Source organism: Gossypium hirsutum, chromosome A12 (genome assembly GCF_007990345.1).
Source record: "Gossypium hirsutum isolate 1008001.06 chromosome A12, Gossypium_hirsutum_v2.1, whole genome shotgun sequence".
NCBI classification, from domain to species: domain Eukaryota; kingdom Viridiplantae; phylum Streptophyta; class Magnoliopsida; order Malvales; family Malvaceae; genus Gossypium; species Gossypium hirsutum.
The window spans coordinates 5,259,677-5,284,399 of record NC_053435.1 but is presented as its reverse complement, the minus strand read 5'-3'; the positions used below and the strand labels follow the sequence as shown (position 1 = coordinate 5,284,399).

General features: G+C 34.1%; 1 non-coding gene across 1 annotated transcript; it reads right to left on the bottom strand.

The window, feature by feature from the left end:
* Positions 1 to 22,500: 22,500 nt before the first annotated feature.
* Positions 22,501 to 22,607, bottom strand: LOC121211606 (small nucleolar RNA R71). Its single transcript, XR_005906825.1, has one exon. It is a non-coding gene; the product is annotated as a small nucleolar RNA R71 (small nucleolar RNA).
* Positions 22,608 to 24,723: the final 2,116 nt, after the last annotated feature.

Below are 24,723 nucleotides of genomic sequence, written 5' to 3'. Positions count from 1 at the left end.
GAGTCTGTAATCTCATAAAAGAATCAAATTGAACATTTGATTCAAATACATAAAAGGATTATTATGTCGTATACAATTCCAATTAGTAAAATGACTAGTCTTGGCTGTCGAAGCAGTTGACTCCACGAGTAGAAAGATAAATGTACTCATTGGAAGAATTGTGACAACCCGAATTAGGGCCTAATCGGAATAGTTGTTTTGTGACCACAAATTCGAGATAGAAATAATTATTTTATAATTATTTTGGGGTTTATGATATGATTTCATGATTTCGTGAAAATTTCGTGATGAAATTCTATGCATTGAGCGCTTAAGTTGATATTAGGGACTAAACCGAATAAATTGCAAAACTCGTGTTTTAGAAGTTTTTAGTATGAAATTGCTTTGAGATATTAACTAGGAGGTCTTAAATAGAAATTTGACCAATTCGTAAGTTATGGACAAAAGTTGGACATGGAGGGAATTTTTTTAAAGTTTAGTAGTAAGGGCATTTTGGTCATTTGTATATTAAATGAAATAAAATGGGAAAAATAACACAAAATTGGTCATCATCTTCACTAGTTGCTGCCAAAATTTTCTCTCCTCCATAGCTAGGGTTTCTTCAACTTTCAAGCTTCATAGTAAGTGATTTCAAGCCCCGTTTTTAATGTTCTTCACATTTTTGAAATCCTCATAGCTCGGTTTACCTATTTCTACCATTATTTCGAGTTAGGGTTTATGTTTAAAATTTACCCATGAATGATAGGCATGTATTTTGTTGTTTGATGGTAGAATATGAATGTTTGAAGTTAGGAGAACGATCTTTTCTAAGCGATTTTTAGCGAAAACGAGCAAAACGGCATAATCGATAAAAATACCTATTGTTCATAACTATGTGCTAGAGTGAGAATTTGATGTTGCCATAGAAGAGAAAAATGATCAGCAGGTCATTAAACATAAGAATAAGGGCTGAAATTAAATTTCTGAGCCTTGGGGCAAAATCATAACTTTGTAAAAGTTAGGGGGCAAAAATGTAATTTTTGTATAATGTAATTTTTGGATTAAAATAAATAGTTCGAGTGTTAAATGAGCTAAATGTGTTGTTATAGATCAAGAAAGGCGTGGAATCAATCTCGAACGGGGGAAGGAAAAAGTTTTGGACTAATTTGCAAAATTTCCATATTTTGCACCGAGGTAAGTTTGTATGTAAATAATACATTAATTTCATTTACATTTTTATATTTCAGCCTATTATATATATATACTAGCTGATGTTGAAGTATAAATCGACTATTGGAAGAATGGAAATAAGTAATAGAGAGAGAAATCCTGGTTGAACATTCGGAAAAATCGAATAAAATAGATGGAGCGTAGCTAGGTCACATGTATGGTGTTGAGTGCACATCATGTGTACAAGAAAGCTACGAGATACTATGTAGTAGCTAGGTCACATGTGTGATACAGGATGTATCCCATGTAGACAAGAGAGCTACGGGAGAGATAAATGTAGCTAGGTCGCATGCGTGATTCCAAGTGAAGGACAACATGTAGACAAGAGAGCTACGAGACAAATTGGCTAGGTCGCATGAGTGGTACTAAGTGTTCACCATGTGTACAAGAGAGCCGAATTAAATGAAATATGATGGTGGGGCTGTGTGCTGAAACCATCAAGTATCGAGGATTAATCCGAATTGTTCAATGGGATGGCTTTGTGGTGACATTGTAATCATAGGCCTATACTCGTGATGTATGAAATGTGGTGAAAATGATTTGTGATATATATATAAATTAAAATGAGGTTAGTACAAAGAATGTGTGAAAGAGTGAAATTAGCATTAAAACTGTTTGGACAGTAGCAGTGATGTGATTTTGAAAAATCACCAAAAATAGAAGGAATTTAATTAGAGGTTTAATGAGATGTGAAATTAAATCTTAATTAGTCTATTTTCATATAAAAGAAACAGAGCAAGCAAAGGAATTCTATATTTTGAGATATTTACAATTGTGTTTGACTTGCTTAGGATGACTATGTGATCCCCTATTCCAACTTTGAAAAATCATTAAAAATTGTACAAAACAAATTAAGAAATATAGTTTATATGCTTAAATTCCTTATTGAGTCTAGTTTTAAATGAAACAGGTTTGATGGTTATTTGAATTGTGTACTGAGATAAATTTTATTCGTAGTGAATAGAGGTCAGATCAGTTGAGCTGTGTAATAGGGGAAACTTTAACTAATAAAATATACTAATTGGATGAACCAAAAATTCTAGAAAAAAATTAGTAAGAATTTTTATGAGTCTGGATTCAGATAAATTTTACGGATTTGAATTTTGAGTTTCGTAACTCGAGTTATGATTTATTTAGTGATCATGACGTAGGAGGGATAGCTTGATCAAATCGGAGTAAATAGTAAAATTAAAAATATGATATAATTGAGTTATGTTGTAAACATATTAGATTCCTTATTTGTTATTTATATACTTACTTACTAAGCTATAAGCTTACTTTCTTTTCTCTCTTTTGTCTTATAGTGTCATCCAACTAGCACAGTAGTTAGAGATCGTTGAAGATCTGCCCACACTATCAATACTCTTGGTATTTGAACTCAACATTTTGAAATATGGTATGTATAGTAGACTTAGTTATTTTGTTACGTGTCATAATTGTCTAGGTTTAAAATATTAATTATAGTATCAAACTAATCATTTTGTACGAAGTCTTTGAAATTGGTTTGTATTGTTAATGGCATATGTTATAATGATTCATGATCAAATTGCACGCCATATTTTTGTTTGGGTTTTATTTAATAGTATATACTTTAATTTGTTAATACCTCGTACCCTATTCCAGCTACGGATACGGGTAAAGGGTGTTACATTTAGTGGTATCAGAGCTATGGTTTAGTCGGTTCTCGGACTAATAAAGTGTGTGTAAAAGTCTAGCTATACATGCCATAAAAATATTGTGATAGTGTGGTGACTCCTGATTATTCTAAACTGTGTTTTGTTTTAATATAGTAATGGATCCTGATGGAACTGCGACTGATGATGCTGCTAGTAATGCGCCAGCTCCCGCACAAGGGACCGCGCCTGTGGAAAGTAGACCTGAGACATTGAGACAGGGAGATGAGGCTCGTGATGCCTTTCTCCAAATGATGAACAATTGGTATACTGAGTTTATTCGAGCAAATCTAAATGCTCAATCTCCTCCACCCCCTCCCATACCTCAGACGATTCCTGTAGCTGTTCGAGGCATAGATTTGGTAAGAATGAACAAGCCTCCGGTTGACAAGATTCGAAAACAAAGGGCCAAAGAGTTTAGAGCAAAGATCGATGATGATCTCAAGAAAGCGGAGTTCTGGCTTGAAAATTCTACCTGTGTATTTGATAAGCTCTCATGTACACCTGAGGAGTGCTTAAAGTGTGCTGTATCACTTTTGAGAGATTCAGCCTACCACTGGTGGAAGACTTTGGTAGCAGTGGTGCCAAAAGAAAGAGTTACTTGGGATTTCTTCCAGGAAGAATTCAGAAAGAAATACATAAGTCAGCGATTTATTGATAAAAAACGGAAGGAGTTCCTTGAATTGAAGCAGGGTAAGATGTCTGTGGCAGAGTATGAACGCGAATTTGTAAGACTCAGCAAGTATGCCCAGGAATGTGTGTCCACCGAGGCCATTATGTTCAAAAGGTTTGAGGATGGGCTAAATGAGGACATTAAAGTGCTTGTGGGAATTTTGGAGTTGAAAGAATTTGTAGTATTGGTTGATCAAGCTCTTAAAGCCGAATGATTGAACAAAGAAAGAAGAGAAGCTGCTATTGAGGCTCGAGATGCCAGAAAAAGGCCGATAAGTAAATCATTTCAATCTCAATCAAAGAGGTCCTAAGAGACAAACCCTCGAATGACAGTTTTAACTGGGGATTCACACAGAGATCGTGGTAGAGCATATTCAGGGTCTAAAGCTCAAGCTACTTTGGTGGCAAGTTTTGGTAATGTACAACCTAGAAAGCCCGAGTGTCAACAATGTGGCAGGTAACATTATAGTGAGTGTTGGGGAAACGAGCGAGCTTGTTTCAGGTGCGGTTCTCGCGAGCATTTTATTTGAGACTGTCCAGAGAAAGTTAAAGAAGAAAGATTTCAGAGTGCTAGACAGAATACCACCACTAGCAGAGGTAGACCACCGAGAAATACTGGAGGTGGGACTAGCAGTAAAACTACGATGAAAGATTCAGCGGCGAGATCGGAAGCTAGAGCGCCTACTAGAGCTTATGCTATACGTGCCCGAGAGGATGCATCATCTCTCGATGTCATTACTGGTACATTTTCTCTCTATGATACTATTGTTATTGTATTGATTGATCCCGGGTCCACTCATTTCTATATTTGCATGAATTTAGTATCTAATAAAAAGTTGCCTGTTGAGTTTACTGAGTTTACGATTAAAGTGTCGAACCCCTTAGGCCAATATGTACTAGTTGACAAGGTTTGCAAGAATTGCCCATTAATGATTCAAGGTCAGTGTTTTCAGGCTAATCTGATGCTGTTACCATTTGATGAGTTTGACGTTATTTTGGGAATGGGCTGGTTGACATTGTATGATGCCAAGGTAGATTGTAAACAAAAAACACTAGAGTTGAAATGTGAAAATGGAGAAATTCTGTGGGTTGAAACAGATGAATCAAATAAATTGCCTATGGTGATTTCGTACATGTCTGCACAGAAATATATGAGGAAAGGGTGTGAAGCTTATCTGGCTTATGTAATGAATACTGAGTTGCCTCAACTGAAGTTTGAATCAGTACCGATAATCTGTGAATTTCCAGATGTATTTCCAGAGGAATTGCCTGGGTTGCCTCCGAACAGAGAGATAGAATTTGCTATTGATTTGTTGCCGGGTACTGCACCGATCTCGATTGCTCCATATAGAATGGCTCCGACTGAATTAAAAGAATTAAAGGCTCAGTTGCAAGAGTTAACATATAAGGGATTTGTGAGACCGAGTTTCTCTCCCTGGGGTGCTCCTGTATTGTTCGTAAAGAAGAAGGATGGTTCAATGAGGCTTTGCATTGATTATTGTCAGCTTAATAAAGTGACTATAAAGAACAAGTACCCATTACCGAGGATTGATGATTTATTCGATCAGTTAAAGGGGGCCACAGTGTTTTCAAAGATCGATTTGAGGTCTGGTTACTACCAGTTGAGAGTTAAGGAGTCGGATTTACCGAAAACCACCTTTAGGATAAGGTATGGACATTATGAGTTTCTTGTGATGCCTTTTGGCTTAACAAATGCTCCAGCTATATTTATGGACTTGATGAACCAGATCTTTCGGCCATATTTGGATAAGTTTGTAGTAGTGTTTATAGATGACATTCTAATTTATTCTCGGGATGAGTCTGAACATGCCGAACACTTGAAAACCATATTGCAGATCTTGGGAGAAAAGAAACTGTTTTTTAAGTTTAGTAAAAGTGAGTTCTGGCTTAGTGAAGTCAGATTTTTGGGACATATAGTCTCAGGTGATGGTATTTGGGTGGATCCGAGCAAGATTTCCACGATCGTTGATTGAAACCGCCAAAGAATGTATCCGAGGTTAGAAGCTTTTTAGGCTTGGCCGGGTATTATAGACGTTTTGTTGAGGGATTTTCGATGATTGCCTCTCCTATGACTAAGTTGTTGCAATAGAATGTTAAGTTTGAATGGACTGATAAATATCAGCAGAGTTTTGAAAAGTTGAAAACACGATTGACTGAAGCACCAATTTTATTACAGCCCGAGCTAGGGAAGGAGTTTGTAATTTATAGTGATGCATCATTGACAGGCCTTGGATGTGTGTTGATGCAAGAGGGTAAAGTGGTAGCTTATGCTTCGAGACAGTTAAAACCGCATGAGAAGAACTATCCTACACATGATTTGGAATTGGCCGCTATTGTCTTTGCCTTGAAGATTTGGCAACATTATTTGTATGGTGAAAAATGCCGAATTTTTACTGATTACAAAAGTTTGAAGTATTTGATGAATCAAAAGGATTTGAATCTGTGACAGCGGAGATGGCTTGAATTATTAAAGGATTATGACCTAATGATTGATTATCATCCGGGAAAAGCAAATGTAGTTGCTGACGCCTTGAGCAGGAAATCTCTTTTTACTTTGAGAGCCATGAATACGGGGTTAGCATTGTCTGATGATGGGTCAATCTTAGCAGAAATGAAGGCTAAACCGTTATTTCTTCAGTTGATTTGTGATGCTCAAAAGAACAATAGTGAGTTGCGAACCAAGAGAACTCAATGCGAATCAGGTTACGACTCAGATTTTCGAGTTAGACCAGATGACTGTTTGATGTTTCGAGACAGGATATGTGTGCTGAAAAACGATGAATTGATTCAGAAAATATTACATGAGGCGTACAGTGGCTGTTTGTCAGTTCACCCTGGTAGCACAAAAATGTATAATGATTTAAAGAAGTTGTATTGGTGGCTAGGTATGAAAAGGGACATTTCTGAATTTGTAACCAAGTGTTTGATCTGTCAACAAGTAAAAGCTGAACATCAAGTGCCTTCAGGACTACTCCAACCGGTAATGGTGCCTGAGTGGAAATGGGATAAGATTACCATGGATTTTGTAACCGGTTTGCCTTTGACTCCTAAAAGAAGGATGCTGTCTGGGTAGTGGTTGATAGGTTAACAAAGTTAGCCTACTTTATACCAGTACGTACCGATTACTCACTTGATAAATTAGCTGAATTATATATTGCTGAAATTGTGAGGTTGCACGGAGTACCTATGTCTATAATATCAGATAGAGATCCGAGGTTTACCTCGAGATTTTGGAAAAAGTTACAAGAAGATTTGGGTACAAAATTGAACTTTAGTACCGCGTTTCATCCACAAACAGATGGTCAGTCGGAAAGAGTAATCCAGGTACTCGAGGATATGCTTAGATGTTGTGTTTTAGAATTTGGAGGTAGTTGGGAGAAATATCTATCTTTGATTGAATTTGCCTACAATAACATTTATTAGTCAAGTATACAAATGGCACCGTACGAAGCCTTGTATGGTCGCAAGTGTCGGACTCCTTTATATTGGACCGAACTTAGTGAAAAATAGATTCACGGAGTTGATCTAGTTAAAGAAACCGAAGAGAAAGTAAAAGTAATTCGGGATTACGTGAAAGCTGCTTCAGATCGACAAAAGTCATATGCATATTTAAAAAGAAAAGAGATTGAATTTCAAGTGGGTGATAAAGTGTTCTTGAAGGTGTCACCATGGAAAAAGATTCTGAGATTTAGTCGAAAAGGCATGTTGAGTCCGCGTTTTATTGGGCCGTACGAGACTACTGAGAGGATTGGACCAGTGGCATATCGGTTGGCCTTACCGGCAGAGTTAGAAAGAATTCATAGCGTGTTTCATGTATCAATGTTGCGACGTTATCGTTCTGATCCTTCACATGTGATTTCTCGAACAGAAATTGAGATTCGACCGGATATGACCTATGTGGAGGAACCAATAAAGATTTTGGCTCGGGAAATTAAATAGTTAAGAAATAAAAGTATAGCCTTAGTGAAAGTATTGTGGCACAGACATGGGATAGAAGAGGCTACGTGGGAACCTGAGGAAGCTATGAGGAAACAGTACCTGAACCTCTTTACCGGTAAGATTTTCGGGGACGAAAATCTCTAAAGGGGGGAGAATTGTGACAACCTGAATTAGGGCCTAATCGGAATAGTGGTTTCATGACCACAAATCTGAGATAGAAACAATTGTTTTATAATTATTTTGGGGTTTATGATATGATTTCATGATTTCTTGAAAATTTCGTGATGAAATTCTATGCATTGAGCGCTTAAGTTGAGATTAGGGACTAAACCGAATAAATTGCAAAACTCGTGTTTTAGAAGTTTTTAGTATGAAATTGCTTTGAGATATTAACTAGGAGGTCTTAAATAGCAATGTGACCAATTCCTAAGTTATGGACAAAAGTTGGACATGGAGGGAATTTTTTTAAAGTTTAGTAGTAAGGGCATTTTGGTCATTTGCATATTAAATGAAATAAAATGGGGAAAATAACACAAAATTGGTCATCATCTTCACTAGTTGCTGCCGAAATTTTCTCTCCTCCATAGCTAGGGTTTTTTCAACTTTCAAGCTTCATTGTAAGTGATTTCAAGCCCCGTTTTTAATGTTCTTCACATTTTTGAAATCCCCGTAGCTCGGTTTACCTATTTCTACCATTATTTCGAGTTAGGGTTTATGTTTAAAAATTTACCCATGAATGATAGGCATGTATTTTGTTGTTTTATGGTAGAATATGAATGTTTGAAGTTAGGAGAACGATCTTTTCTAAGCGATTTTTAGCGAAAACGAGCAAAACAACAAAATCGATAAAAATACCTATTGTTCATAACTATGTGTTAGAGTGAGAATTTGATGTTACCATAGAAGAGAAAAATGATCAGCAGGTCATTAAACATAAGAATAAGGGCTGAAATTAAATTTTCGAGCCTTGGGGAAAAATCGTAATTTTGTAAAAGTTAGGGGGCAAAAATGTAATTTTTGCATAATGTGATTTTTGGATTAAAATAAATAGTTCGAGTGTTAAATGAGCTAAATATGTTGTTATAGATCAAGAAAGGCGTGGAATCGACCTCAAACGAGGGAAGGAAAAAGTTTTGGACTAATTTGCAAAATTTCCATATTTTGCACCGAGGTAAGTTTGTATGTAAATAATACATTAATTTCATTTACATTTTTATATTTCAGCCTATTATATATATGTACTAGCTGATGTTGAAGTATAAATCGACTATTGGAAGAATGGAAATAAGTAATAGAGAGAGAAATCCCGGTTGAACATTCGGAAAGATCGAATAAAATAGATGGAGCGTAGCTAGGTCACATGTATGGTGCTGAGTGCACATCATGTGTACAAGAAAGCTACGAGATACTACGTAGTAGCTAGGTCACATGTGTGATACGGGATGTATCCCATGTAGACAAGAGAGCTACGGGAGAGATAAATGTAGCTAGGTCGCAGGTGTGATTCCAAGTGAAGGACACCATGTAGACAAGAGAGCTACGAGACAAATTGGCTAGGTCACATGAGTGGTACTAAGTGTTCACCATGTGTACAAGAGAGCCGAATTAAATGAAATATGATGGTGGGGTTGTGTCCTGAAACCATCAAGTATCGAGGATTAATCTGAATTGTTCAACGGGATGGCTTTGTGGTGACATTTTAATCATGGGCCTATACTCGTGATGTATGAAATGTGGTGAAAATGATTTGTGATATATATATATAAGTTAAAATGAGGTTAGTACAAAGAATGTGTGAAAGAGTGAAATTAGCATTAAAACTGTTTGCAGTAGCAGTGATGTGATTTTGAAAAATCACCAAAAATATAAGGAATTTAATTAGAGGTTGAATGAGTTGTGAACTTAAAGCTTAATGAATCTATTTTCATATAAAAGAAACAGAGCAAGCATAGGAATTCTATATTTTGAGATATTTACAATTGTGTGTGACTTGCTCAGGATGGCTATGTGATCCCCTGTTCCAACCTTGAAAAATCATTAAAAATTATACAAAACAAGTTAAGAAATATAGTTTTTATGCATAAATTCCTTATTGAGTCTAGTTTTAAATGAAACAGGTTTCATGGTTATTTGAATTGTGTATTGAGATAAATTCAATTCGTAGTGAACAGAGGTCAGATCAATTGAGCTGTGGAATAGGGGAAACTTTAACTAATAAAATGTACTAATTGGCTAAACCAAAAATTCTAGAAAACAATTAGTAAGAATTTTTATGAGTCTAGATTCAGGGAAATTTTACAGATTTGAATTTTGAGTTTCGTAACTCGAGTTATGATTTATTTAGTGATTATGACGCAGGAGGGACAGCTTGATCAAATCGGAGTAAATAGTAAAATTAAAAATATGATATAATTGAGTTATGTTGTAAACATATTAGATTCCTTATTTGTTATTTATATACTTACTTACTAAGCTATAAGCTTACTTTCTTTTCTCTCTTTTGTCTTATAGTGTCATCCAGCTAGCACAGGAGTTAGAGATCGTTGAAGATCCGCCCGCACTATCAATACTCTTGGTATTTGAACTCAACATTTTGAAATATGGCATGTATAGTAGACTTAGTTATTTTGTTACGTGTCATAATTGTCTAGGTTTGAAATATTAATTATAGTATCAAACTAATCATTTTGTATGAAGTCTTTGAAATTGGTAAGTATTGTTAATGGAATATGTTATAATGATTCATGATCAAATTGCACGCCATATTTTTTTTGGGTTTTATTTAATAGTATATACTATAATTTGTTAATACCTCGTACCCTGTTCCAGCGACGGATACGAGTAAGGGGTGTTACAAGAATGATACATTGAACTGGACTCAAGTTGAATTAATTCTGAAGCTATTTGTGAATTAATTCACTTGTGATGTTCATACTGTGACTTAATTAAATCTTGAATTAGTCACTAACCATGCGTATGTAACTCATGTGCTTTGATATAAGTGGAGGCTTATACTCTAAAGATAATTAAGTTGATAGTCGGTATGTTGGGTACATGACTTTACTAGCAACAATGAAATTCATAGCTCGACCAGAAAGTTTATGATATCCTCTCTTTGTCATTGTGTGGATTGATAAATATGAAACATTATCACGGGTTGCTCATTCAATTTATCACAATCATTAGTTGACAATGATCATATTAATCATTAAGAAGAAAAAATGGTGACAATAAGATAAAACAAAATTGTATTGAGTGAATAGATTTAACTCAAAGGAATCAAGGATATCAAATGAGAGTAACACACATATGGTGAGGTCATTGGACAAAGCAATTGGATAAATTGCTTTTGTAAAGAGTATACGATAAGGAGTTTTCAATCATGGTACTTCTTATGGATTGAGTTCATGATTAAGTAAATTGTGAATTATCGGAAAAATGCTTCTGGGTATAATTCCAATTACTCGAGTCTAATTGTAGATGTTCGTTTGGTCTCTTTGCTAGCTCAACAAAAGTTCGATCGAACTACATTTGAATTAGAAGAAAATTCTAAGACTTTGGGAATAATTTATTGAGTTATTTATTCAATGTGGAAATAAATTAGGTGGTCGTGAGAATTGTTCAACTAGATAATTTAACTAAAGAATTTTCTTGAAAATTTAATTTTAAAAATCTCAGTGATTTTTGAGAAAATTAATTTTGATAAAGTAAAATTAAATTAATCAAATTAATTAAAATAAATATGATATTTTTAGAAATCAATTTTCAACTCAGACAATTAGCCTAATGGGTAATTGAACTTAAAAATTAGACCCGAGATCGAAAATTGAACTTGAGTACCAAAACTCGGGACCAAAATCCAAAAACTTGTTGAACCGGGAGACAATTATTCTCATACACTTGAATTTAAGAAAAGTTCTAAAGAGAAATTTTGTTGAAGAAATTATTTTAGAAGACTAATTGGTTGAAGCATCCATCCTAGACGAATCATAAATGTACGATTTTGATTAAGTGTTTATTACTTTAGATAACACAACCAAGTTCTTATTTTTTTGAAAAAAATTAAACTCTGGTATTCCCTTAAACCTATTTTCCACTGCATTTTCTAGATCTAATTTTCTAATAATTGGTATCAGAGCTAGGTTATGTTCTATTTATAAGTATAAATAAGTAATCAAAATAGATTTCTCTTATTCTTAAATGATTTGATTATATAGAAAGTGGTATTCTTTAGATCTTATGCATGTTTAGAGTTATATATGGGAATAAATACAATATTATATATTTGTTATATAATTGTTATTTTAGCCAATGATGTAAATTTTAGGAAATATAACGTGGACTATCATCTCCACGTAAGACTGTTTGTTTTCATAGAATTCTTGTAAGCTAGAAACAAAATAGGACTTAAATGTAATTTTTCTAAAAAGAGTCCATGATAAGGACAAGATGGAGTGATAGCGGTTGAAGACTTAAGGAACACCTTTATGCTGAAAAAACTATATAATTTTGTTTTTCATTTATTTTCTAAAAATTGAACCATGGAAACCTTGACCGACAATTTTATTTTAATTACTCATCTATTTATATATCTCTTTTATATTTTTTATAATACTTATATTATGTTATATTATAATTGTGATATATATGTATGAGATTATCCACAGTTGATCGATTAAAAAAATAAGATGGTAATTTGAAAATACATGTACTGTATTTTTTCAATCATGTCTTTTGGTAATTTGATTGCTGTGAGAAGTGTAATAAGAAGGTGCATGTCTAAGATTGGCTCTGGCAAGGAAAGACTTGGTTTTTAAGCTGTCAAATAAGACTCACCTCCTTTTCTTGGGACTCTACATGATTCACTATTCACATTCACTTCTTCGGCTTTTCCCTTGAACGAAAAATTATTTATTTTTATGATTGATTGATTCTTGTGAGTGAATAAATGAATGTGAATATTATAAAATTGTCATAGCATGCCATCCATATATTGGAAGCATGTTATATAGGTTAGGTAAGAATGCCTCTAAGACTATTTTGTGATCATTTTTGAAATCTGGGATAAAAAATATTTTATGTTTTTTAAAATATTGAGTGAGAGAAGGTCCTTGAACAAAACCTACGGTCTTCATTGATGGTTCCTAAGAGATAGTATGATAAAGTTTCGAGCCGGTTCCTACCCTGGCCACCTCCCAAAGTAAACTTTATCGTGTGGATTCATTAGATGAGATTTCCTTTTAAAGACAACTAGTCATACATGAATTTCAGTGAAATTGTCCCAAGATGATTCACAAATGAAAGCGTGTTCATGATGGGTGTTGAGTTAATAGTTACACTATAACACCTTATATCGACCTAGTTGTAAATCCAGAATTTCAGGATGTCACGCCACCGTCTCATTTCATACTCATAGTAAATTGTCACATTATTAAGATATCATTCTCTTTATCAGTGATCTTATAAATTTTTAGTCAAACATATATCAGTCATCATTAGAACATATCAAACATACTTTAAATAATCTTATACTAATAATTAAACATGCATAAGGTCTATTTAACAAAATTTCAAAACTGTCACGTAAGTATCAATACTGACACTAGGGTATCGATATTTTCTTTAAGTGGTATCAATACCAACTGGAAAAACGATACTGAACTTACATTTTGTTTCTCAATTAAAAGCTAAAGTTTCTAAACCTATCGGTACCTACCACGAAATATCGATATTTTAACCTCGAATATCAGTACTCGAGCAAAGGTATTGATACCAAATCTCTATTCTGATTCACTACATGTTTCAAAACACATATGTATCGATTTTAAAACTTGATTATCGATACCTCTGCTTCAAACCTCAAAAATGCACTATACATAAGCAATTAATCCATTCCAATTTAGTTCCTAAACATCATACATCAATTAGTTTGACAAATAATCATTCAATGACTTAGTTAACAGTTCAATATTGCAAAATCGTGTTAAAGTAAGTAACGTCAATCCATCCTCATGTTTATGAAACCAAGCAAAACAATAACATGTAATCCTTATAAACCAAACCAAAAACCAGCAAAATGTCTAGAAGTTAACATGGCTATAAACAAGTCTACCACATTTTCTTATTCCCTAAAAGATAAATAAATATAGAACACCTATGAAATAACAAATAGACTTGCTTAGATCACCTCTCGAAAACCTGCAATGGTTTAAAAGGAGTGGGTGAGTTTAATAAGCTCAGTGAATGCCTAGAATAACTACCATGTAAACAATTCATCAAGCATAATTGAAACAACCATATAGCACAACCTTAACAGTTCCAACACTTGTGTCATAATATTCCTATTCGTGCATTATTTTTCAGTTCTTTTACATGGTAAACATATTCACTTTTCAACATATATCCTATTACACATATAATCACCTAACATTCAAGCATATATCACAATACTCATATAATCACATAACATTTAAGCATATATGACAATACTCGTATAATCACATAACATTCAAGCATATGTCACAATATACATTTAATCTCATAACATTTAAGCATATATCACAACACTTGTATAATCACATAACATTCAAGCATATATCACCATATCATAGAATCTCATAACATTTAAACATATATCACACTACTCAAAAGCATCTTTATAGATAAATTGACACTTAAGCTATGAAACGTAAAAGTGAGCTCTATCATAACTCATCAGATATACGAATCTCCAACACACTACATAGACTCATAGAGTTAGACATGTCCAAAAAGTGAAGCATAAAGCTAACACTCTCCAACACAACAAACATGTCCCGTTGAATGGAGCTTAGCTCACATTCCCTTATCTCTCCAACATGTCTTAGGGCTTCAATGCCCAAATCACAAAACACATATAGGCAAGTACTCACAATCCTATGGCTTACCAACTATATCCAACGGTCTCATAAGGTCATAAGGCTAAAATATCCATATTTACACAATTTTAATTATTGATTTAATGCACATTATCTCTGTTCATATTCATCAATTCACATCACATCATGTACGCAATGCATACTTATCGGATTCACATTGAATTACACTTAAAGTGCCACAATAATGCTCATTAAGCCATAACTTATCCAACCACATATGAGTGCATTAAAATCAATTTATCACATACATAATGTAACAACCCGATTTAGAACCTAATCGAAATGGTGGTTTCGGGACCACGAATCCAAGTCAGAAAAATATTTTTAAATTATTTTCCTTGTTTATTTTGTGTGAATTTACATTTGTGAAATTTTCATGATTTAATTTTATCGTTTGGGTATCCGATTAAATGAAAGGACCTAATCGCATAAATTGAAAATTAGCTAGTTTTAATTTTAAGGACTGTTTTTGTAATGGCTTCTTAAATGGTAACACTCATGATGCAAAAAGTCCAATTTTTTTTTTCTATATATATGTTAGTGGACGGCATTAGCTAAGTTGAATGTATATTTTTATTTAATATGTATAATATATATGTTATAATAATAAAATGTATATAATTATATGTATATAATATAAGTTATGAGTTAGAAACCATGTGCATGTGGCATGGACGAATATGTCCTTGGCTTATAAGCTTTAGTTGTTAATTTTAAAAAGGGTAATTTAGGAAGCCAACCTTTAATTTATATAATATATGTTATAAAATAAAATAAGCCTAAGTGCTCTTATAATATCACCATAGCCGAATATAAACAAAAGAAGAAAAAAAGAAGAGAAGAAACTAGGTTTGGCCATCTCCAAGTTCAAATTCAAGGTTCATTTTTAATCGGTTTTTGATTATTTTTACGTTTTTGAGATCGTTGCTCCAAGTACTACAAAACCCATGTTTAAATTTTTTATTTTGATGAATATTTTGAGTTATGCCATTGATGAGAGCTTGTGATTTTTATGGTTTGATGGTGAAATATGAAAGATAGGTGTTGGGTTAATATATTTTATATGGGAATTTTTTGATGATTTTGAGTAATTAGGACTTAATTGTAAAAATAAAAAGTTGAGGGACTAAATTATGAAATTTATGGAAAATATGGACTTGTATGTATATAGGGAGCATTCGGCCTAATTAGAATGTAGCCAAATTTTGTGTATTTTGTGTTTTGTGCAATAGGGACTAAATTGTAAATGTTAGGGGTAAAATGGTAATTTACCTATTTATGTGTTTTTAGACTAAATTGAGTGAAAATATGTTTGAATGAGCTTAATTTGAATATTTTTAGATCAAGAACTAAAGAAATCGGATTTGGATCGGGGAAAAACGAAAGTTGTTGACTAGCTGCCCGATTCCATTTTGTACCGTCCGAGGTAAGTTTATAAGCAAATAGACGTGTTTATTTGGTAATTAAATGTTATATTTATATGCTGCTATGAAATGTGGAATTTTAATATGCTATGGCCGAAAATGATTAAATTTGACTACTACACTTCCGAGTTCAATTCGACCGAGTTACGACGTCCGGAAGCCCTGTATGAACCTTAGGAATAGCTAGGATACATATGTCATCGATATGTGATTTCTATATGTATTTACGAGTAAGACCCTTTCTGGGATAGTAGTTCCGATTTGTGGTTACATGTAAAACCACGTCTGGGACGTTGGCATTGTATGATTTATGTTATTATCCGAGTGTCCTATCCAATTCCGAATTGTTCATCGGGCAGTGATAAGGTATATTTAAATATGTAAAATGAGCCATGTGACAGGTATGAATTAAATTGTTACCAAGTCAAGGTAATGGCAGTAAGTAATTAATATTCGATATAATGACTTATTGAATGGGTACGGTGAAATTATATTATAGTAATCAAAATTGGTAAGGATATACATAAATGAACTATAATTGTCTTCTAATGATATGTGTTGTGGTTACTAATGGTACTAACTACATTCAGCCATTTGGTTAATGTATATATAATGATATATATTATTATACTTGAGTAGAAGTTATGAATATAAGTGAAATTGATTGCTTAATGATATTTTGGCTTTGTAAATGAAGTATTTATTACTTGGGTTGATTTCATAAGCATTCGGTCAAGGTGTGGATTTTGTATAAGAATGAAATATCATGAATGAATGTGGTAGGTTAAGAATAAATATATTCATATCAAAGTGGTTCGGTTAAATTTATTATTGAGATAGTTATATTATTAGTTTGTTTATTTGCTTATAGCTTACTAAGCTATAATAGCTTATCGTGTGAATGTTTATTTCTATTTTATAGATTTTTTTGGAAAGTCAAGTTACAAGTTCGGGGATCGTCTGCGAAGTTCATCACACTATCTACTATTTTGGGTACCTTTATAAGTTAAATTCGAATTATGGCATGTATAGGCTAAAGTGTGTTTTGGGATGGTAAATTTTGGTTGTGTATAAAGCCATGCGAAATTGGCTAATTAATATGTTTGAATTTAAATATGCTGGGCATGGTCTATGTTAATTATGGTTATAAGTTGCATGCTGTGTATGCTCATTATATAAGGTAAATGTTGGATGTTTAGACAAGGAGCAGTGGTTTTAAAAGGTTTGTGATTGTTTTGACTATGATAATTCGTAGGTGAAACATGCTCATGTACTTAGTAAAAAAGAAAAAAAAATTATTTAATAAGGTAATACTTATGGCTTGGTATTTTTATTTTTGATTTTGAAAAGGGTTAGAGCTCATAATAATATATTATTTATTTCGTAAAATGTAAATGTACGAATGGTGTGTGGATAATTGTTTTCATGATTGGATACTTGATCAACTTGAATAAGGTATTTTATACAATTGTCTTTCGGCATGTATGTTCATGAAAAATTTAGAAATAGACTATATATATGATTTATTTAGTAGGAATTCTAATATATGAGATGGGCATATAATATGTTGGATTTAATTAAAGTCATGCATGTGTACTTGCATTTAAATATGATTGCAGTAATGATGATGTGATACGCATGAATTTAGTAATGCATATTACCATATCAATCAAATAGAAATATGTACATTTAAATTTTCATGAGTGTGATTACTTATGTAAATTTACTGGTCATATATATAAGTTCGCAAATTTGTATAAATCATTTATATTAGTCGAATGGACTAGAAAATGAAATGAGTTTATTTATAACCGAAAGTTAATATTATTTAGTAATGATGTGTGATATATATATATTAGAGATTCGTATAAATTGTTATTTTACTAGTGTCGCATATATGAAATTGTTCTTGTGATATGTATGCTATTAATACATATGAACGATATACTCAAATATATCGATGATATGAAATGTTCAAATTAAGAGTTGTAATAGCTTTTGATTTAAATCTTAGTTAATTTTCGAGAAATATTCATGCGATTATATAAAATGTTTTATTTAATTGTTCGGAATTGCGTTTTATTCTGTAACGCCTTATGATCCTATTCTAGCGACGGATACGGATTAAAAGTGTTACACATAACCTATTATGTTAACATCACATTCATAATTCAAGACATACATACTTACCGGTTTTTACACACTTTCACTGCACATTTATATTGCTAACACAACATCATCACTATTATTTGGCATATTTAACATGCACACAACACAATACAATTCACAATAGTCATCACGCATGTCTCATATCACAATATCACATCATAATAATCAATCCATAAATATTCTCATAATCACATAATTTACCAAAAAGAAAACAAGGGAAATAGAAAACTTACACTCGGAATTTCAAGTAGGGGTTTAGACTACAGCTAAATTTCTAAATAATGCATTGAATCATGTCCACAAGCAATTATTCCAAACACTCACCAATTTTGCTTTTGTTGAAAAGCCAAAAGCTCAAACTAGCTATTCCTTGCCTTTATCACTACTCGTAGAAGGTCCTACCAGTTCCAACGTTTCAACAAAGTAAATCACACAACACAATCAACATTCAGCCAATGACTCAATTAAAGCAACCAAAATGCAAGTCTAATCTATATTCCTCTAACTGATAAGTAACAGCATCACTTCCCTTTTTAACACCACCCTTGGCAAAAGAGTCACCATGACTTGATCCACGACCCCTAGATGCAGGTACAGACCTCTGAGAAGAAACAGGGGTAGCATTATCATTTTTCGGACACTCTCGACCAAAGTGCTCTGTAGATCTACAGCAAAAACAAGCTCGAGTTAGCTTCCAACATTCACATCGATGCTTTTTCCCTCATGTTCACAATTCGAAATGTCAATGTCCCTAGATAGACCTCGCACACTACCCATAGACACAGTCGGTTGTCGATCACGATTTCTATCAAATGGGTCAGACTTAAAAGTCGATTTCCAACCACTACGTAATTATTTAGTTTGTTTACATTATGGATGCAAGCTACCAGCTCCAAACCATTTTTGAGTAATGCAAGTAATCTCAACCTTTTTATCAAGACCCAAAGCTTGTTCTACCATCTTTGCCCGTTCAACTAGATCAGCAAACTATGTGATTCGATGCGAAACCAACTGTACCCGAAGCTCATCACGTAGTCCACGCAGAAATCGTTTACAACTTTCAATTTCGGATGGCACAAATTCAACAACATACTTACTGAGTCGTAAAAACTCTCGTCCATAATCAACCACTGTTATCCTGCTTTGTTTTAACAGTAAAAACTATTATTTCCAATCTTCAAGATACAATTCCCTGGCGTATTTCTTTTGAAATTCCTTTTGGAAGGATTCCCAATTGGTCCGTTTGGTAGGTACATGGCGTGTTATTGATTGGCACCATTTATACGCTTCTTCTTACAGTAAAGAAATATCACAAGTTACACTTCCACGCGGGTTGCATTCAAGTTGTTGTAAGACACGTTTAGTGGATTCAATCCAAACTTCAGATGCTGAGAGGTCTACCCCTTTCAGTCTTTAGAATTCAGTCACACCATATCTCCGCAATTCTTTTATTAGATCCCGTCGAACAGTAAGTGCAGGCACTGTAGCAGAAGTAGTTCCTGCAACTCACTGGAGTGCATCAGCAATAGCTTGAAGTAAATTTGAATCACCTACTCCATCATTATTACCTCGATCAACATTATGTCGTTGAGCACAACTAGGCTAACATTCGGTGTTACCAACTCAGTTTCCTCATAATCCTCCATATACTCATCACAAGAGTAAAACTCTTGTTCAACTTCATTATCAGATTCATTTGCCATCTTTTAACTAAAAAATAGAAATAATCATAATCAGCATCCAAACCCTGACTCAACTCTACTCGACTTTGGCATGTACCTGTAGACTCAATTCTAAGCTCGATTTAGTCCGAGAATAGACTAAACTTGTAGCTTTGATACCACTAAATGTAACACCCCTAACCCCTCTTTATTGTCAGATTAGGGTCACGGGCATTACTAACCAATCAGAACATTTAATTACATCATATGTGAAAGTGCAAGCCAATTGTTAACATTACATAATACAGAGAATAGATCATGCCAGTTTAATACTACCTTATGAGTGTCTTATACATTCGAGTAAAGTGTCATGCTATGCAATGCTAAACTTGGTCTTTCACTGTCTACACTTTTATCACTGTTTATCCCCTCTTGAAAGCTACAAGTTGGATACATGACAAGACTATTACAATTATTAGCATAAGTAATGAACCATACTCTGACTACTACTATCTTCGATGATATTAGTAGAATGACCTATTTCAGCTAATTCAAGTTTGCTATTTCAATCAAAATCAGAGTAAAATACTTTTATAGTCCTTAATACAAGTCTACAGGTCCCTAAAAATAACCTATAAACAAACAGGGACTAATTTGAACTAATTCTAAAAGTTTAGGGAAAATCTCAAAAAAACCTAGAAACAAAGGTCACATAGCCGTGTGGAACGCCCCAGACTGTGTGACTTTTGAAGTTGGGACATGATAAACCATAATTTATACATATTTTTACCCAATGCTTGGCATATTTATGAATGATTTCTCCTTAGTTTTAGTGAATTCGATGCTCCTAATCCTTTAATTTTATGTTTTATACTCAGGAGAGCTTAGGATAGAAAAAAAGAGAAAGAAACAGGCCAAAAACGGATAAATTGGGCCTAAATCATTATTTCAAACGGCTTAGGCACTTACACACGAGTACTCCACACGCCCGGGCGTGACACACGGGTAAACCACACACCCGTGTGTCATAGCCGTGTCGACTAAGAACCAACTCAGTATTGCACACGGCCTGAGCACCTTCACACGGACGTGGCACACGGCCGTGTCTCTACCGAGCCCAAGCCTAGTTCTATTCGAAAAAGGGCACTTTTGAGGGTTTTGAAGCATTCTAAAGCCTATATAAACCCCCTAGAAGATGATTAGAGGGACACACAGAGTTGGAGGCGGAAAATACTCGTGAATAGCCATCGGAATCACTTCAAAGCTAGGATCTACATCAAGACTGAAGATTTCCATCCAATTTCCTAGAAGTTTTTGGGTTTCTTTATGTTTTGTTGTTTTCCAAACTTCGAGATGTTTTCCATTGTTATTATAAACTAAACCCCCTAAATACCTAAGGGAGATGAACCCTATGACGAATCTTATTACTATTTGAATTATATGATAAAGACGTATTCTTATACTTAATTTTGAGTTCTAAATTCTTGTTTTAATATTCCAGGGTATTAATTTAGGTTTTGATGTGCTTAATCAGTGGAGTAAAAGTCATTGTTTAAGAGTAGATCATTCATAATTAAGCGGAGTTGAATGCAATCCTAGAGATAGGACGACATAAATCTGTCGGATTAGAGTCAAATCTAATAAGGGAATCCATAAATCGAGTTAATGCGACAATAGGGGTTTTAATTAGAAAGAGATTTCAATTAATCAACCTAAAGTCAGTTGTTTTTAGTCTCGAGAGAGATATTAACATAAATTAGGGATTTCTACGGATTAAGTTAGGTGAATAAATTGTCTAATTCAAAGTAATAAGTGAAGTCTAGGTGGATTCTTCCTTGAGTATTGTCTTCTCCATCGGTTTTCCCTAAAGTATTTTCCAAATTTCATCTTTGTCGTAATCTTAGTTAATTAGATAAATAGTTTTAGTTTAAAAAAATATTTTAATTTTTAGGCTAGATAATAAAAAGATAGTAATTACTAGTACTTTTAGTCCTCGTGAATATGATATTTCCGGTCTCACCATAACTATACTACTGTTCGATAGGTGCACTTGCCTTAAGTCGAATTTTTAGTTAGTTTCACGATCATCAAGTTTTTGGCGCCGTTGCCAGGGACTTGATATTAGGAACGCTTAATTTTTATTACTTTAGCCATTTTTTTATTGCAATTTAATTTTATTTTTGCTTAAATTACTAAATTTTCTTTTATTTACTTCTGACAAGTTTTTATAGTTTATGACTAGAAGAAACCCGTTAGGACCTCTACTTTTTTATAGTGAAATCAAAAGCACAGCCCGCAGAAATCGAAGAAAGAGAAGGCGAAGCCTACGATACATAGAGGAAGGGCAAGAGGACGATATTCAAACCACAATCAAGGAGATAGCTGGTAATCAAAATAATTCGCTACCTCCTGTGGCTGTTGCGAACCCAGTAAATCAGGATCCTGCTCCTCTACTATGTATGATTATGCTAAACCTACTTTAACAGGAGCTGAATCGAGTATAGTTAGACCTGCTATTGCTGGAAATAATTTTGAACTGAAACCTAACACGATTCAAATGATACAACAGTTTGTTCAGTTTGATGGTTTGCAGGATGAGGATCCAAACACTCATTTAGTGAATTTTCTGGAATTCTACAACACTTTTAAGATCAATGGCGTTTCTGACGATGCCAGTCGCCTTCGGTTGTTCCCATTCTCATTGAGGAACAAAACTAAACAGTGGTTAAACTCGTTACCACGAGTGTCAATCACTACTTGGGAACAAATGACCGAAAAAATTTTACTAAAATATTTTCCGCCAGCTAAAACAGCTAAATTAAGGATTGATATTTCTTCTTTTGTGCAGATGAATCTAGAAACTTTTTATGATGCATAGGAGAGATACAAGGACCTATTGAGAAGGTGCCCTCACCATGGACTACCTTTATGGTTACAGGTTCAGACTTTTTACAACGGTGTGAACCCTCAACAAGGCAACTTATCGACGCAGCCGCCGGTGGAACTTTAAACAACAAAACACCTGAAGAGGCTCATAAATTTATTGAAGAGATGTCATTGAATAACTATCAGTGTCAAGTCATGAGAAGAAAGCCGACAAAAGCAGCTGGTGTTTTCAACCTCGACGCGGTCAATATGCTATCAAACCAGGTAGAACTTTTAAATAAAAAGATTGATAGTTTATATGGTTCTACTTAGGTACATTCAGTGATGAGGTGTGATTCAAATGAAGGAATGCACAACCCAGATTATCCATCCTTCAACCCTGGCACCGAGGAGGAACAAGTCCACTATATGGGTAATAACTCTAGAACTCAAAATAACCCGTATAGTAACACTTATAATGCAGGTTAGAGGAACCATCCCAAATTCTCGTGGGGTGGTCAAAGAAATCAAAGGCCACAACATCCTCCGAGTTTTCAACAACCACCTTACCAGCAGAAAAAGAAACCGAACCTTGAGGAGATGCTAATGAAATTTATAGCGGTATCTGAAACACGTTTCTAAAACACCGAGATAGCTCTTAAAAATCAGTAAGCATCAATTCAAGGGCTCGAGAATCAAATAGGCCAGTTGGCAAAGATGATTTCCGAACGACCACAAGGTAGCTTGCCAAGTAATACTAAAAATAACCCAAGGGAGCAGCTTAATGCAATTACTGTTCGAGATGAAGAAGGGTTAGTTGAACCAGAACTAGAACCGAAACACAGATTTGTGGTAAGTAAAGGTAAAGATGAGGTGGACTACAGTGAGCAAAAATCAGTAAGTAGAGAATATAAACCTTGTGCACCATATCCTAATGCGACAAGGAAAGACCATACAGACGAACAATTTGGTAAATTCCTTAAATTATTAAAGAAATTACATATTAACTTACCATTTATTGAAGCTCTTTCGCAGATGCCAAACGCAGTTAAATTTTTAAAGGAGCTTTTAGCAAATAAGCGGAATTTGGATGATACATCGCATGTGGAGTTAAGCGCAGTTTGCTCAGTCATTCTACAGAATAAGCTACCCAACAAATTGAAACATCCAGGGAGTTTTATGATTCCTTGTTTAATTGGTAGTTTAGATGTTAATAATGCATTGGCAGATTTAGGGGCGAGCATTAATGTCATGCCCTATAAAATGTTTAAACAACTAGGTCTTGGGAAACCCAAACAAACTAGAATGAGCATTCACTTAGTAGATAAAACCATTAGATTTCCTAGGGGTATCATTGAAGACACACTTGTCGAAATCGATAAATTAATATTTCTAATTGATTTTGTTGTTCTAGACATGGAAGAGGATAGTGACGTGCCTTTGATTTTAGGACGACCCTTTTTAGCAACTGCTAGAACTATTATTGATGTTGGTATAGGTAAACTCACACTTCATGTGGGTGATGAAACAATCACTCTTCAATCTCGTAATTCGAGTAACACATTGAATATTAAAGGTGGTTGTATAAATCATGCTACTAATACTGATCATGTGGTGCAACCTTCTTTGCAGGAAACACGTTCAAAGAGCATAAATGAGCCATGTTGAAGTAATAACAAAGGACTCATCTATGAAGAGCAAAGGCTACAGATCGAGGAAATAGATGAATGGTAGACATAGAAATCGAGAAGACATGATAAACCAAAACCACGCAATGGCGAACTCAATATTTTATCAAATCAACTTAAGGTTGGAGACAAAGTACTATTAGATGTAGCAGACCCTCGTATTGCCACTTTTGAACCTAATAGAGCAATCCCTTTTACGGTACTTAACATTTTCCCATACGGTACAGTCGAGGTAACTCATTCCAAATTCAGCACTTTAAAGGTAAATAGTACTCGTTTAAAACATTATTTTGATAAGATTGATAGCAGGAATGAGGAGTGTAAACTCCCCGAACCACCATGATCATGCGAATGAGAGGAAAGTCAAGCTTAGACTCTAAATAAGCGCTTCTTGTGAGGCAACCCGAGCACTAACACCACTAACTAATTTTATTTTAGCTATTTTAGTATTTTTATGCAGGTACAGTGGGCCACACGGCCTAGAC